The sequence below is a fragment of the Rhinolophus sinicus genome, linkage group LG04, assembly GCF_036562045.2.
Source record: "Rhinolophus sinicus isolate RSC01 linkage group LG04, ASM3656204v1, whole genome shotgun sequence".
NCBI lineage: Eukaryota > Metazoa > Chordata > Mammalia > Chiroptera > Rhinolophidae > Rhinolophus > Rhinolophus sinicus.
The window spans coordinates 19,763,341-19,780,587 of NC_133754.1; the positions used below are offsets into that span (position 1 = coordinate 19,763,341).

Sequence of the window (17,247 nt, forward strand, 5' to 3'; positions counted from 1 at the left end):
CTTTACCAAAAAGATAAAAAATCATCCCAGGATAAACAAATTGTCAAATAGTTTAACTAAAACTAAAGAAATCAAAAATGTAATTTTATTTTTACCTTTTATTTTTTAAGCAATGTTTATTTATTATGCTTGTGATTTCAGTACCTAAAACACATTTAGTAAATTTTCACATTACTATTTTTGTATGATATTATTCAAATGCTTCATATATGTAATACAGATAACCTGTGACATAGATATTATTTTATGTCTCACTTACAGATGAAGAAAAAGAGGCATAATAAATATTTTTCCCAAGGTTGGGTTGCTACCCAGCTTTCTGGGCAATGTCGCAAAACTCATCTACCATGTGCATGGCCTTTATAAATGATGCATTTGAAATAGACAAAATTGAAAACTAAAAGCTTAAGATCTTAAAATATGATTTTACTTTTTTGTGTACCAAATATAAAGTATTTTTTTAAAAAACAGGTTAACTAAAATAATTCACTTGGAAATAGATGTGAATTATAGAAGGCAAGATATTAAATTATCGCTTGGTCTTTCTCTGTTAAAATATTAAAATGGCTCTTTTTCATATTCCTCACTAAAGTATTTTTTATGTGAAAATAGGATATCATTTACTTCTTGTTATTCTTGCTTCCTTCTTCCTTAAATATCTGGTTAGATTCAAGGAAAATAGTATTTATTAGTCTTGCTGTTTGTTCATTAAACAAAACATTGGGGTTTCTAAGATTTCTACTTTACTAAAAGATATTGTAGTGCCTCCAGAAAGGGTTCAGCATTGATACACAATGTTTCCTCTCCCATAAGACTACAACATATGCACAGATTTTTACAACATAAGTAGGGAAGATAATATTTGTTCAAACTAGTATGCTACATTTTTTATTCACTAACAAAATTTTACGTTTTCCATCCCAAAAAACAAGCTGTTAGAATATTATTATCAAAAATAGTTTAAAAAGCAAATGAGTTTTAGAGTTTAGTATATCTAGTTAAGTACATTGTTATCTCAAGATCACCGTTTTATATATTTAAATCAGTTTAAAACACTCGCATTACATTTTTAAATGTTTATTTTTATTTTAAAATTACTTTAAACCCAGGAAAGGGGCACGTGCATTAAATGATTTCCGGGATACTCTCCGTTACATTTTGAAGATATCAATTAAGTATCTCATTTATTTATTTTTGTTTGTCTGTTTGTTTCAGAAAATGTAGCAATATGGAAGTCTAGGAAGATCTGACTTTCAAACCCCAACCCATATTAGAAACTTTTGGTATGAAAAGAAAAAGAAAAAAAAAAAAAAAAATATATATATATATATAGTCTGTCTGTTCTCTCTACAAACATTATCAATCCATTATGTTCAAAACTTAACCTCCTCTAGGAACTTTTCATGGGTAACTGAACAAATAGTGATTGTCATTTTAACCTCTGCTTGTGATCTAGATGCAGTTTGTAAAATTCTGCTCTGCCAGTATTAATTCTTGAAAAGAGCCTAAGTTTGTCTGAACAATTTCACTGTTAACTAATAAGGCCTATCTTTGATATCTCTCCACAGTGGCTTCCTTAACTTTCTAAGAAAAAAAAAAAGTTTATTACTTAGAAACAGATCTTTTCATTTGTGATGTTCCTAGACATTTTAATCACTCAATTCCTGTCGCTAGCCTCTCCTCATACCTATTCATGCTGATTAATCTTTTAAAAATACCTCATGTATTATGCAGTTTTTCTCCCTAGAAACATTTCCTCAATTTTGGTGACCCAGCAGTGGCTCTCACCCTGACTGTATGACAATCACCTCGGAGTTTTTAAAAATGTTCACGACTGAGCCCCACCCCACACCAGATATATAATAGTTTTTTAAAATATCCAGATAGTTGTAATGTGTGGCCAGATTTCGGACTCCCTGAGCTAACGTTAACATTTCTTCGTCTGGCCCTCGGGATATTATAGTGAATTTTTGGCTTCACTTTTCTTTCAGTCTGATGTCTAGCTCTTTAGCATTTGCTACGCCTTGTCCTTTTTTAACCCATCATAGATCACATGATTTTTTTTTTATGGATATCATAATGCCTCTAAAAAAAAAAAAACACCTGTATTTGTATAATACTTTCTATCTATGTAGACAAGATTTTATGTATTATCCACAAGAAACCTCTGCAGAGAGGTAGAAAATATAATCCTTCCTTAACAGGTAGGGAAGAAAGAAGTTCAGATATATTCAAAGTTCTTTGTACAAGAATTTGCCCAGTAAAAGCATTCCTAAATGACAAGAATTGGGCTATTAACTACTCTGCCATATCTCCCTTCAAGATCTATTCATTTGCTCATTTATTCCCCTATTCTGCTTTGTTTATTTTTTGATCATCAATCATTTGCTGAGTGCATGCAAATGTGTCAAAATTGTATTGGTTGACCCAGATACAGCATTTAATATCTGCAATACCATCACTCTAGCAATGAAATCATACACAAAAACAAATAAGCACCATGATATGTAAAAATGCCATGTGAAAATGGATGCACAGATTGGGAAGGGACAGATAAGAGGGAACAACTTGACTCCTGGGTTTGATTCACGGGCAGAAGCTTGAAAGATGGACCAATAATGGAATCAATGGTTAGAAGAAATTCGTGACAGAAGCAAGAGCATATGCGAAGGCTAGAAGCTATGAATTCTCATGACTAGGCCTGTGAGCTGTGAGTAGTTTGACGGTGCTTCAACCATGAAGTATATGAGGATTAATTTGAGGATAGGGACAGAAGTTATTAGTGCATTAAATTTAACATCATATCCAATGATAAGAAGTGATAGAATCGGACTTAATACATGAAACGACTATGAAATAAAGGGATAGGTGCTTCATAAACAGTGGCAGTACTGAGGGGTGAGCACTAATAGCATGCCTTGTCTTCTAACCTACCTAAGGAAATACAATACAAGCACAATATGACTGTAGAACTCAGGTAAGTCGCTTTATTCCAAAAATATTTCACCCAGAAATCTCTCCTGTATCTAATTCTGGAACAGCCTCTGTTTATAGAACAGTAAATGGCATCAGAGGAAAAGTTTAACCCACTCTTACATCCTTACTTTGAACAAATTTTGAGTTTTATGATGTCAATAGCCTCTGGGGGTTACAAATCTATGAATTAGAGCATAAAAAAAGGAAATGAAAGAAAAAAATATGATAGCAATACAAACAATATTTAAGATCAAACATAAAATAGCCAAAACTTTAAAAAACCAATTCCTTCTGACGAAGATAATTTAATCACCACAAATCCTCCTAACAATAAATATTTCAAGATTTCACACACTAAATTTTTTTTCTGTTTGCCAAATTTGAAAAGAATATATAGTGAATTATAGTTAAGATAATTTTGCTAAATCAGATTTAATACTGCAGGAAACATATGTAAATCAAACTTCAGAGGTCCAGAGCTCAATAACAACTATCATATTAAATGGAAAGCACTCTAAATACATTTGTTTTATTCTTTGAAGTCAATTTGAAGTTTTCCATTACTGATGATTAATAGTCTGCATATTATTATGTGGCTAAATCTTTCTTCCCTGAAACATCTATTGCAGTTCCTGAGAAATTATCATTAGCTATACTATAGAAATAACTACTCCAACTTGCCTCATAATCAGGATTATTAGCTTACTCTCTGATATAAATTCCTAAGAAAGAGTTTCATAGCCACATATAAAAAGAAAAATATCAATAACAGCAAAGGCAACAAAAGTTTTATGAAAAAATCACATAATGATAAATAAGATACAATTGTTTTCTTTGCTAAAAAGGGGTAGTTCTTTATATTTTCCACGCAATTCTACAGTAGCAGCAATATAGCCTGTTCGTCTATTACTCCCCATAGCTTCTTATAAAATCAAGGTTGTTTGCTAAAAAAATGAATGGAACAGTTATACATTTTGTGCAACCATTACAGAGGCAGTAGCCTTGTATTTTTTTGCCATCGGTTTCATTAAGTAACAATTCTACGTGTTAAAAACTCCCACTGATTATGTTTTTTTTCCTACCCATTTTAAGAAACTAAGAAGTCCTTTCATGAGGAATTCTAAAACATTCTTAAAACTTTTGGTACAAAAGCCCTAAAGGTTAATAAGAAATTCACATTTACAGAAAAGAATCCACGTAAAGAATGGTCTCTACTTGGTGTAGGTAACTTCTCTCCATACATATTTTTGAACAACCCACATGGATCACACTGTCACCACCCCAGGCCCTTGAAACTGCTCTATGAAGTATTGTGGTCAACCATGACCTCCACATTAGTAACTCAAGGCACAGTTCTCAGGCCTCATCCCACTTGACACAACTGATAACACCTTCCTTCTGGTGCACGGGGCGCCATGCCCTGAGCCAGCAACAGCACATGACTTGCTGACATTTGTGTGGCTAGCCTTCCAGAAAAACACATATTCATGGTTTTCCTCTCATCTCTCACACTCTCTTTCTGGAACCAATTAACTGTTCATGTTGTTATTGTTGTTGTGAAAGCTGAAAAGCCTAGAGAAGATGAGGCCTGAGTACTTTCTCAGAAGGTAGGTTCTCCAATGGTTCCTGACTCTAATATACTTTCTCAATCAGACACACGAACAATTTCCGGTACGAAAAGACAAGGGCAGAACTTTGAGAACATTCCTAAATATGCTTAGCTCAAAGCTCATAGTTTTATGAGTATTTCTTGAAACTGACAGCATTTATATTTTAAGGGATCCATACAGTAGGTTCTGATAGTTTAATGCCCTCAAACTTACTCTGTCTCAAATCAGGTAGCCTTGAGCCTTTATCTAGAGCCTTCTCTCTAATGTCTTCTATGTATGCTTCTCCATTGGTTTATTTTTCTGTCATCATTAAATACATTTGAAAAACAAAGCAAAAATATTTATTGGATTGTGGTGAACCCAGAGGTACTCAGCTTGAGTAATATATACTTTGACTTAAAATGAAAATGCAGTACATATTTTAAAATCAAATGCCATATAAATACCTAACCAAATCACAGAAATATAGATGGTTAGAATATATATCAATTTCAAGGTAGAGATTACTTTTGTAGAATAAGAAAAAAGGGTGAACAGCAAAATAATTTAAAATAAACATCAACTACATCCATAGTACATAGGAGTCTATTTTTTAAAAATTGTTTTCTCTTCTTTTAAAAAAGTATTGTTGTTTAAAAATTGGAGACATAAATATAAAAAATATTAGCATCTGTTAATTCTGGATACCAGGAACATAGATATTTTTCTTATTTCTCTATTTTATTCTGAATTTTTTAAATACACCTCAACGAGATTGCTAATAATAGTTATGAAAGGTTGTATAAGCCATCAAATCTTAAAATTGTGCATCTTCAGAAATGAAGGCACCACATAGGTGTCAGGCTCCTAATTTGGCTAAAGAACAATATGATCTTTCAATAGAAAGTGTTTTCTAAAACCAGGGAAATAACATGCTTGTTTTCCCTCCTGTAGTACTGGAGCGTAAATGTCTTTCTCTGCTTCCGTTATATATAGTCCTGCTTTCTTTCACTTCCTGAGGGAAAAGGATCCTCCTGTTGACAATTTATCTCCAACATATAATGCATTGCCTGCAGCATTACTAGGTACCGTGTTTCCCCCAAAATAAGACCAGGTCTCATATTAATTTTGGCTCCAAAAGACACATGAGAGCTTATGTTCAGGGGATGTCATACTGAAAAATCATAGTAGGGCTTATTTTCCGGTTAGGTCTTATTTGGTAAATATTTTAAGTGAAATTAAAGAATAAATTAATAAATGCAAGATTTTTACACTGATTAATAGTCACACAGATTGGTTTGGTTTCTAACCCTCTGGGTTAGAAAATTTCTTTGTAACTGTTTTGTTGTTGTTTTGTTTTGTCCCCAACAAACAAATTCATTGCAAAATTAACTTTCCTGCGTCCTACATTTTGCATCACAAATTCGATCACAAAATAAAGTGCATTAGTACCATAGATTGAGTATCTGTAGTAGAAACATTAAACAAAACAGTGGATTTAGTCGTCATGTTTTGTTTCTCCAACTGGACCCTTAGCAACTCGTGGCAGGAAGTGAATTCCTAGCAGCCATATGTTACCTAGGTGGATACATTTGCATTTAACTACTGTGTATATGAAGACATTTGTTCCTGTTCAACATCTGGGGCCAGCAGCATTTTCCTCCCCGGTGACTTGGCCAAGCCCACCCTCTAGATTCTTCCAAGATAGCAGACTCCTTGGTATGTATGTTACTGAGATATGCTTCAGCACTCGCTGAACTGACCACTGACCCTGCTCACTTTGCGTAAATTCTCCTCCACACTTTTCACAATCTCCATTCCAGATCTCCTTTCAGTTTAGAGAACTTCTCTCTTCTTCATGTCCCAAATATACCTCCTTTTCTCTTTCTCAATAGCATTTTAGTTCTCTGTCTAACAAGCCTTTCCATTTTTATTCCAGGTTTGCAGAGAGACAAGGTGGATGGACGTAATCACTGCTGCGCAATGAACTATGAGCACTTGACTGTGTCACGTGGGATTAATGAGAAAACAAAAGCTGACTTTATATGGTCTTTTGGCACAGGCCATTAAATAGGCCAGTTGACTTCTCTCAATTATAGTTCCCTGTAATTAAGCGATATTAACAGATTTAAAAAGAAACTGTATTTCTTATTGTACACTTTGTAGCTGTAGGTCACTTTTAAAGCATTAGTACAACATTTACATCAATTTACTATTTTATGATACGTTAAATGGAACCCATTTGTTCCAAAACAGTTGAGATATAGGAATACTTTATAATCACAAAAATCTTAACACATCTAAGTAAAAAGAGGATTAAAAAATACCTAAGAAATCAGTGCCATTGTAACAGCTATATACAATGTCAGAGGGGTAGTAGACTGGGGAGGTTATCACCTCGTGAGGGGTTTAAATGTTTAATTATACATTGTTTTGTAGACCTGAAACTAGTAAAAAAAAAAAAAAAAAAAAATATATATATATATATATATATATATATATATATATATATATATATATATGGATGTGAAAGTAAAGTCTGAAGAAATTCAGGAAGAGGTTCAAGGTGAAGTACAAGATGACATGTTTTTTTTGTGTTTTTTTTTCTTTGTTTAGCAATTCCTCTTGCATATGCTATTCCACAATTTAATAGTCTCTATTATATGCTGGCTGACATTTTTCAAACAATTGTAACAATTTAATAAAACATATAGGTGCCAAGTACCATAACCAAGAAATAGCTTTCTCTCAATGTGTTATTGCTTAAGTGGTATTTGAGAGCAATCTATTGCCATAAATATCTTTGGTTACTATAAAGTTTTAGCAATTGTGTATAGTGTCCATTTCCTGACAATGTTTGGTTAGTTGATTTTCCTTCTATGCAATAACTTTCAAGCCTTTTCTAAGAGACTATTCACAAATAAACAGAGACAGAGATAGAGATATATTTTTTAAAAAGCATCCAATTTCTGAGAGGGCTTATGTTAGGCTGCATTTTGACTCCTTGTCTCAAGACAGTATTTAATGTGAGGAGAATGAAAAACCAGTAACTTTGTAATCTTGTACAACTTTTGGTAATTCAATTAAGAATTGAAAAATAGCCCCCTATGTCAAGCTACTCAGCAGGTTCCCTCTAGATATGCAGTAACAGAGCAAACATCTGCAAATTGAACCCTGAGTGTGCCAAAGAGTCCTGATGGCACAGGTCCTAGGCTGCTGGGTGCATGAGGGTAAGCACAGTTTTGCTAAATAAATAAATACGTTTATAGCCCATATATTTTCACACATGCAGCTATAAATTCCTTCATAAGCAATTACTACCAAGCTCTCTAACTTAATATAGACAACCTGGATACAATTTTAGGTCATTACTCACCAAGGAAGAGCAATGCAAATCCACCTTTATAAGGACCACGGATTGTAGCTGCTCTGTGCACACTGCAACATTTTCTTTAAATGGTTCATGGGTGTTATATTAGTTTTATGCACCTCTTTTGACCCAGTTGCTATGGGCAAGTATAGAAATAAAATCCCTCAGAAAGTGTACTTCAAATACTAATGCTCTATACTTCACAATTTCCCTGTTGTTTCCTTCCTTGTATTATAACCTTACTGTAAAACCATTTCACAAGAGCAATAATACTTTAAAAGGTTTTAAATTACAAAAGGATTACATGTTATATTGCTTGGGCACAGCTCTATTAATGCCAGTAGGCACTGCACATTGCAACTTAATTCTGCATTTTAAATAAATGAAAGCAGGCTATATAGACCTTTGCAACTCCACAGACACTGAAGGCGAGATACTAACTTCTGTCCGAACACAAAATTAGACATTTTCAGTACCACACTTAATCAGGAATATGAATGTTCTGTTTTCGTTCAAGACTATTGTTTTGTTGTTCAAGTTTATTTTATTATTTGTTGTTATAAAATCCCTGAGACTTTTTATATATTTTTGATTTAATTATATTTGTACCTTGAAGAGAAACAAAAAGTAATTTTTTTTCTGAATATACAAAAAATAGATTGTCTAAAACTATTTTAAATTCTAGATATTATGGAAGAGGTCCTGTTTTAGATGTGTTCTCTTGGAATTTGAAGATGAAATCTTTTGTTCTGTTTCCAGATTGAACTGAAAGACTTCACTTCAGGAAAGGAAAATGATGAGTTTCATTTTCACTCTAGGCAATTAATGCTTAAGAAGAGCTCATTCAAATTTTGTAGGTGGTTAAAATTTCCAAAGAGTTTTGAAAGAGTGCCAAATACAGTGCTAACATTAACTTATTAGAGAAAAGATATTAGTATTTAATATGTTCTATTAACAGTCATTAAAATGCAAAGTAAAGTTACATGAGCCTAAGATAAAGTGAGTTCAGGTATACAGTGATGAAATCTCCCCTCAGTAAATATTCTTCTTTTATGCAGAGGTGGCAACTTGTGAATTGCATTTACGTGTGTGCATACATGCAAACATACAAGCCACGTGCTTGTGAATATATGTTTCATATGAGTGACTTACAAGTTTCTTTTTTTAATATGGATTATGTCATATAGTTTTACATGCACAAGTGTTCTTTATTACACAGAATTGCTGTTATTAATATTACATCAAAAAGTATATTTTTCTAAAATATTTTACTCTTAACTATAAAGATAGATTATATATTTATTTATATTTTTTAATATGCTAGAAATAAATCACATTGTATTATATCATATATATCCTGTTATATATATATATATATATATATATATATATATATATCATAAATGCATCTTGAAGTTTAGGGTGAAGTATTTCTGGAAAAAATATTATAAAAAATTATAATTATATTTTGAAATGTCTGTGGTAAATAGAGAAATAAAATAAAAAACCACACACAGCTTAACTGAATATAATTGCCAACAGTAGAGTTATGTTCTTAAATTGTGAAAAAAAATGCTTTCCAAAAATAAACTTTTAACATAATATTATCCTTGCCAGTCTTTAACAACAATCTATAAGTCAACCTCCAGACAAAGAAATCAGGTAATAAATTCAGAGATTCAAATCTAGAGTTATTTAAAGTGAATTAAAAATTCAAGGCTGTGACATCTAGATGATGTACTACAGAAATGTACACCTGAAATCTATGTAAATTTACTCACAATTGTCACCCCAATAGACTTTAATTAAAAAAAAAAAAAAAAATCAAGGCCACGCCAGTTACTTTAATACTGTCTTTTAAGGCAAATTCTTAAATAATTCAGTGGTTTATTATACTTCTTATATTGAGATGTTTTCTAGAACAGATCCTAAAGGTGGAACCTATATTTTTAACAGCATATGCAGAGAAAGAAAGAAAGCATGCTCTGCTTTTTTATATATAGCACATTAATAAGCAGATGCTCCCTCTAGAATACATAATTTTAAGATATATTTTATAAGTTGACAATTTCACATTTTTAGTTTAAATTCACCTATGCAAATTGTACAGTATGTACATTTTAGTGAAAATTTGTAACTTTTTAATTAATGATTTAGAGTAAACGAGGATGTTTCAGAATACACTAGAATGTGCCCATTAGCACTTTAGAGACCTGCAGTTGAACCTCAGCTCTACCGTCTTCTGACATTGTCATTTCAAGCTCAGTGTCTTTGTCTGTGATATTGAAAGTTTAGACTACAGGATCTCCTTCAACTCTCTAAGTCAAATGCAACATATATGCGAGATATTATTAGATATATTACCCTAAAAGTTAAGGTAGTATTTTTTTTCCCAAATATCAGTCTGTAATTTTAGACCTTCATAAAATGGTGTACATAATTTAGTTGATAAAGGGACTTCAGGAATGCTAACACTGTAGCACTGATTCTGTTATAACCATTTGCTCTCATCTTGCTGGTGGCTTTCAAAATGTGTTACCCTATTAAAAACAACATATAATTACTAATGCTCATGTTCCATCTTTTTATTCATGAAGAGAAAAACACCACTATCAAAAGTCTCACGTTTATTGACTATACTTCTACTTTCTCTTCAGAAACATAATTGGTACATAGAGTAGCTTTTGAAATAGTATAGGGTATTTAGGGCCAAATTACACTAATCACAGTGATGTTGGATGGAATCTCTTCAGCAAGTATAGAATCTATTTAGCTGTAAATGTTTAAAAGGCTAGAGTGTTCTTTAAATATATTTTTTAAAATTTAAATTCTATGAATTTTAAGTAACAAGACCAAGTCACTTAAGAAATATGCTCACCTCTAAACTCTCAAAAATGTTTTTTCTCATAGGTTTGGGTTAAGAATATCTGAAGGAATGTTCTTTAACAAACAGGAAACACTGACAGATGTAGTCACTGCTAATAGATTTGTCTTTTAAATTACTTGCTTTGTATCCAACTGCAAACTAATATAACCTCAACAAAACCACGTGACTGTTTATCTTTTAATCCTGAGGACATAGAAGTGTAACACTTAGATGACTGTGTTGACTTAGATGACTAACACTTGTCTAATTTATCCTTATCAAGTTGTTCCCCTGGAGAGGAGAGGTATGGATGTTCACCAGAAATAAATTTCAGGAACATATACAAACATTCATTTTGAAAAGGTGTACTAACAAATGTGAAGCATAATTGGGAAACATTTCTGAGGAAGAAATTGATAAACCATACGATTTGATATTCTCTTCATGAAGCACATTAAATGCATCTTCTATGAAGTTTCCCCCACATAAATACATCCATTCACTCAACAAACATCTCTTAATATCTTCCTATGTGCCAAATAGTTTTTCATGAAATTGTTAAAAAGAATAAATATAAGAAATCATACTTGTCCTGAAAAAGTTGATGGTAAATAATTATGGTGATTTTGATGAACTCTGTATATATACCAAATATATTCAGCAACGTGTAAAAATTTCAAAGTAGAGGGGGAAAATGCAATCTACTGAGTGAAGTACATAGTGGAATTTATCCATTGTGTTTTTTTTCCTATATAGTGTTCTTTAGAAAGATATGGAATGATAGTTCTTTGTCAGAGAATAACACATTTTTTTCCTGCAATGATATCAAAATAAATTTACTCCAACTAAATAAGGATATTTAAGTTCATGATAGTTTTATGAAGTAGAGGTGATGGTCACTATTTAAAAAATGATTTAACAATGTATAGAGAACATTTTATAAAACATTTCTCTTGACGTCATCAAAATGGTGGTGTACGGTGAGTCTCTGGAAATCTCCCCTGGAATTTACAATAAATGGAACAACTATAACTCTGCAAAGGACTCCCTGTACAGCAGACAGGCAAGACGAAGAGGCTCACTACTGAATTCACCTAAAGGTGGGCAAATTGCACAAGCAGGGGAGGAGGGAAGGGAGAAGTGTGGAGACGGGGCCATGTGGTACAAGACTCAGACCTAGCTCAATGCTCGGAGCTCCCTGCATCCCGGAACTACCACAGCTGCAGGAGAGGGAAGAACTCAGACTTCTAGGGCTCCATTTATGCCCCACAGGGCTGAAGGGACAGCATATAACACAACTGAACCCAACGCTCACAGCAGAGACCTCGGAGCAAAGACTGAGGGAAGAAGGCTGAAAACAGTGGTTTAAGCCTCAATGTCAAGCAGAGAATGGAAGCCTTAGGCACTGAGACCAGTCACCCCCTCCTTACCCTACCAGAACTCACCCCACCCCTACCTGCCCAGTGCTAGAAGCGGAACAGTAGCAGTGTCAGATAAAAAGAAAAGAATATTTGCTCTTCTGAGAACTGTGAACTGCAGACACAGATTTGCAGCCAAACTAGTTCCAGCAAAGGGGAGGGAGCTGTGGAAGCAGGACAGGCTGTGGTGGTGGTTGCCGCCATTGCACTGGACCACCTCTCACAAATCACCCCGCCCCAGCCCCACCTATCTGGGTGGATCCTTACAGGAGTAAACAGAACTGCTGAAACACTCAGGCTCTGAATCTGGTGCAGGAAGAGCTTTGGAACTTCAAAAGCTCTCTGCATCCCGACAGGGACATGGTGCCCTATGACTCAGGCGAACTGTTAAGAGAAGAGAAGCCCACCTTCCAGGGAATCTCCCCATTGTGTGAGAAGCTGGAATAGTGCAGAGAAAACATAATACTACAGTGTGAGAGAGAACAAAAAGTCTGCAGTCAGAGAGAAAATAAAACATTCTACCAACACGTACTGGAAAACAAAAGAAAGACCTCTTCCTATCAACTAGTTGCAGAACCCAGTCCTGTAGATGTTTAGGAAGAGAAACAATAAATCACTAATTGCCATGAATAACCAAGGCAACAAGACAGCCCAGAAAGAAGGTGAAAAGTCTCCAAAAAATGAACTTAAAGATATGGAAATATGTGACTTAAATGACAGAGAATTCAAGATTGCAGTTTTGAAAAAACTCAATGAGATGCAAGAAAACACAGAAAGGCAGTTTAATGAACTCAGAAACACAATCAAAGAACAACATGAACATTTTACAAAAGAGATTGAAATTTTTAAAAAGAACCAAATAGAATTTCTGGAGATTAAGAACTCAATAGAAGAAATGAAGAATGAAATAGCCAGCTTAGGTAGTAGAGGTGACCAGATGGAAGAAAGAATCACTGATATTGAAGATAGAAACCTGGAAATGACATGGATGGAAGAAGAAAGAGACTTGAGACTTAAAAGAAATGAAAGAACTCTACAAGAACTTTCTGACTCCATCAGAAAGAGCAATATAAGAATAATGGGCATACCAGAAGGAGAAGAAATACAGAAGGGAACAGAGAGTATATTCAAACAAATAGTTAATGAGAACTTTCCAAACTTGTGGAAAGAACTGGATCCTCGAGTCTAAGAAGCAAACAGAACACCTAATTATTTCAACCCCAACACGCCTTCTTCAAGGCACATTGTATTGAAGCTGTCAAAAATCAATGACAAAGAAAGAACCCTCAAGGCAGCCAGGAAAAAGAAGACAGTAACCTACAAAAGAAAGCCAATTATTATCACCAGATGTTTCAGCAGAAACTCTACAAGCCAGGAGGGAGAAAAAATATTCAAATTATTGACAGAGAGAAATTATGAGCCAAGAATAATATACCCAGAGAAGATATCCTTTAGATGTAAAAGAAGAATAAGGTATTTTCCAGACATACAGAAGCTGAGGGAATTTTCTGTTACATGACCTGATCTACAAGAAATACTAAAGGAGGTTATTCGACCACCATCAACAGGGACAATTTGTGGCAACCGAAACATAAAAAGGGGGAGAGTAAAGGCCTGAACCGGAATATGGGAATGGAGAAAGTAAGCATGTTGAAGAAAGTGCAATGCTCTAAATATCAAACTTTCTTTTACATAAACTTAATAATCACTCAAAAAAAAAATAAAATAATCCAGAACTGAAACATATACTGTAATAAAAGAAGAAACAGAAGGAAAAATCATAGAATACTACCACACAGAAATAATAAACAAGAAAAAGGCAAAGAAATAATGGAGTCACAGTCTTACCAGAAAACTAAAGATAGAATGACAGGAAATCCTCACATATCAATAATCACCCTAAATGTAAATGGACTGAACTCACCAATAAAAAGCACAGAGTAGCAGATTGGATCAAAAAACTAAATCCAACCATATGATGTCTCCAAGAGTCACATTTCAACTACAAGGATAAGTGTAGACTCAAAGTGAAGGGTGGAAATTGACACTCCAAGTAAATGGTACCCAGAGAAAATCAGTGTAGCCATACTGATATCAGATGAAACAGACTTCAGGGTAAAAAGGTAACAAGAGACAAAGATGGACATTTCACAATGGTAAAGGGGAGTATAAAACAAGAAGACAAAACAGTAATCAATATTTATGCCCCCAATCAGGGAGCACCGGAATATACCAAACAACTACAAAAAGAACCAAAGGGAGAAATTGACCAAAACACAATTATACTAGGTGACCTAAATACATCATTGACAGCTGTGGATAGATGATCCAAACAGAAAATAAATAACAAAATAGCAGCCCTTAATGACACATTAGATGAAATGGACATAATTGACATTTACAGAGCACTTCATCCTAAAACATCAGACTATACATTTTTTTTTTCCAGTGCACATGGAACATTTTCAAGAATAGACCATACATTGGGACATAAAACTAGCCTCAGCAAATTTAAGAAGATTTAAATCATACCAAGCATATTCTCTGATCACAGGGCTTTGAAATTGGATATCAACTGCAAAAAGAAAGTAGAAAATACCACAAATACATGGAGATTAAACAACACACCTTTAAAGAACGACCAGGTGAAAAAAGAAATTAGATGAGAGATCAAAACACATATAGAAACAAATGAGAATGAAAATATATCCCACCAAAATTTCGGGGATGCAATGAAAGCAGTTTTAAGGGAAATTTATATCATTACCGACCTATCTCAAGAAACAAGAAACAAGAAAAATCCCAAATAAATAACCTCACGTTACACCTTAAAGAACAAGAGAAAGAAGAACAAATGACACCGAAGGTCTGCAGAAGAAAGTAAATAATAAAAATCAGAACAAAACTAAATGAAATAGAGAACAAAAAGACAATAGAAAAAATTAATGTGACAAAGAGCTGGTTCTTTGAAAAGATTAAGAAAATTGACAAACTCGTAACTAGACTCACTAAGATAAAAAGAGAGAAGAGACACTAATAAACAAAATCAGGAATGAAAATGGGGACGTTATAACGGATGCCACAGAAATACAAAGGATCATCCAAGAATAGTATGGAGGACTATATGCCACCAAATTAAATAACCTAGAAGAAATGGACAAGTTCTTAGAAACAAATAACCTTTCTAGGCTGAACCATGAGGAAGAAATCTAAACAGACCGATCACCAGTAATGAAATTGAATCAGTCATCGAAAACCTCCCCAAAAGCAAAATCTGTGACCAGATGGCTTCACTAGTGAATTCTACCAAACCTTCAAAGAGGATCTAATACCAATCCTGCTCAAACTCTTCCGAAAAATTGAAGAAGAGACAGTACTCCCTAACCATTTTATGTGGCCAAAATTACCCTGATACCAAAACCTGAGAAGGACCAATATCTGAGGAATACAGATGCAAAAATTCTAAACAAAATTCTAGCAAATCGAATGCAACAATACATTTAAAAGATTCATCATGACCAACGGGTTTTTCACAGGGGCACAAGGATGGTTCAACGTAAGCAAAACCATCAGTGTGATACATCACATAAACAAAATAAAGGACAAAAATCATATGATTATATCCATTGACACAGAAAAAGCATTTGACAAGATACAACATCTATTTATGATTAAAACACTTAATAAAATAGGTATAGAAGGAAAATACCTTAACACAATAAAGGTCACATATGACATTCTCAGCTAATCTCATAATTAACGGTGAAAAACTGAAACCTTTTGTTTTACGTTAAGGAACACGACAAGGCTGTCCCCTATCATGGCTGCTTTTCAATATAGTGTTGGAAGTCCTCGCCAGAGCAATCAGGCAAGAGAAAGAAATAAAAACCATCCAAATTGGGAATGAAGAAGTTAAGCTGTCACTCTTTGCAGATGACATGATCCTATATATATAGAAAACCCTAAATGCTCCACCAAAAGCTATTAGAAACAATCAACGAATACAGTAATGTTGCCGGCTACAAAATTAACATACAAAAGTCCATTTAATTTGTATTTACTAACAATGAAATCTCTGAAAAAGAAATGAAAAAAAAACAACACCAAAAAACAATTCATTTTGCAATTGCAGCAAAAAGAATTAAATACTTAGGAATAAACTTAATACAGGATTTGAAAGACCTATATGCTGAAAACTATAAGAGATATTTAAAAGAAATTGGAGAAGACACAAAGGAATAGAAAGATATTCCATGCTCATGGATTGGAAGAATCAACAGAGTTAAAATGGCCAGATCACCCAAAGCAATATGCAAATTTAATGCAATCCCCATCAAATTCCCGATAGCATTTTTTTAAAGAAATAGAACAAAAAAATCATCAGATTTGTTTGTAACCACAAAAGACCCCATATAGCCAAAGCAATCTTAAGAAAAAAGAACAATGCTGGAGGTGTCACACTCCCTGACTTTAGCTTGTACTACAGGGCTACAATAATCAAACAGACACATAGACCAATGTTATAGAATTGAGAACCCAGAAATAATACCACATAAATATTGACAGATAATTTTTGACAAAGAAGCAAAAAACATACAATGGAGAAAAGACAGCCTGTTCAATAAACAGTGCTGGGAGAATTGGATAGCCATGTGCTAAAGAATTACACTACACTGCTGTCTGTCACCATGTATCAAAATTAATTCCAAATGGATCAAAGACTTAAGCATAAGACCTGAAACAAAAAAATGCATAGAAGAAAACATCGGTACTAAAGTTATGGACCTTGGGTTCAAAGATCATTTTATGAATTTGACTCCAAAGGCAAGGGAAGTAGAAGCTAAAATAAATGAACGGGACTATATCAAACTTAAAAGCTTCTGCACAGCAAAAGAAACCATCGACAAAATAAAGAGGCAACCAACTGAATGGGAGAAGATTTTTACAAACAGTGCCTCTCATAAGGGGCTAATATCCAAAATATACAAGGAACTCCTGCAACTCAACAACAAAAAAACAAACAACCCA

General features: G+C 33.7%; 1 protein-coding gene across 6 annotated transcripts in view; it reads right to left on the reverse strand.

Annotated features, from left to right (window-relative positions):
- PCDH9 (protocadherin 9) overlaps positions 1-17,247 on the reverse strand; it is an 870,283-nt gene that overhangs the window by 548,053 nt on the left and 304,983 nt on the right. The gene's annotated exons all lie outside the window — the stretch shown is intronic.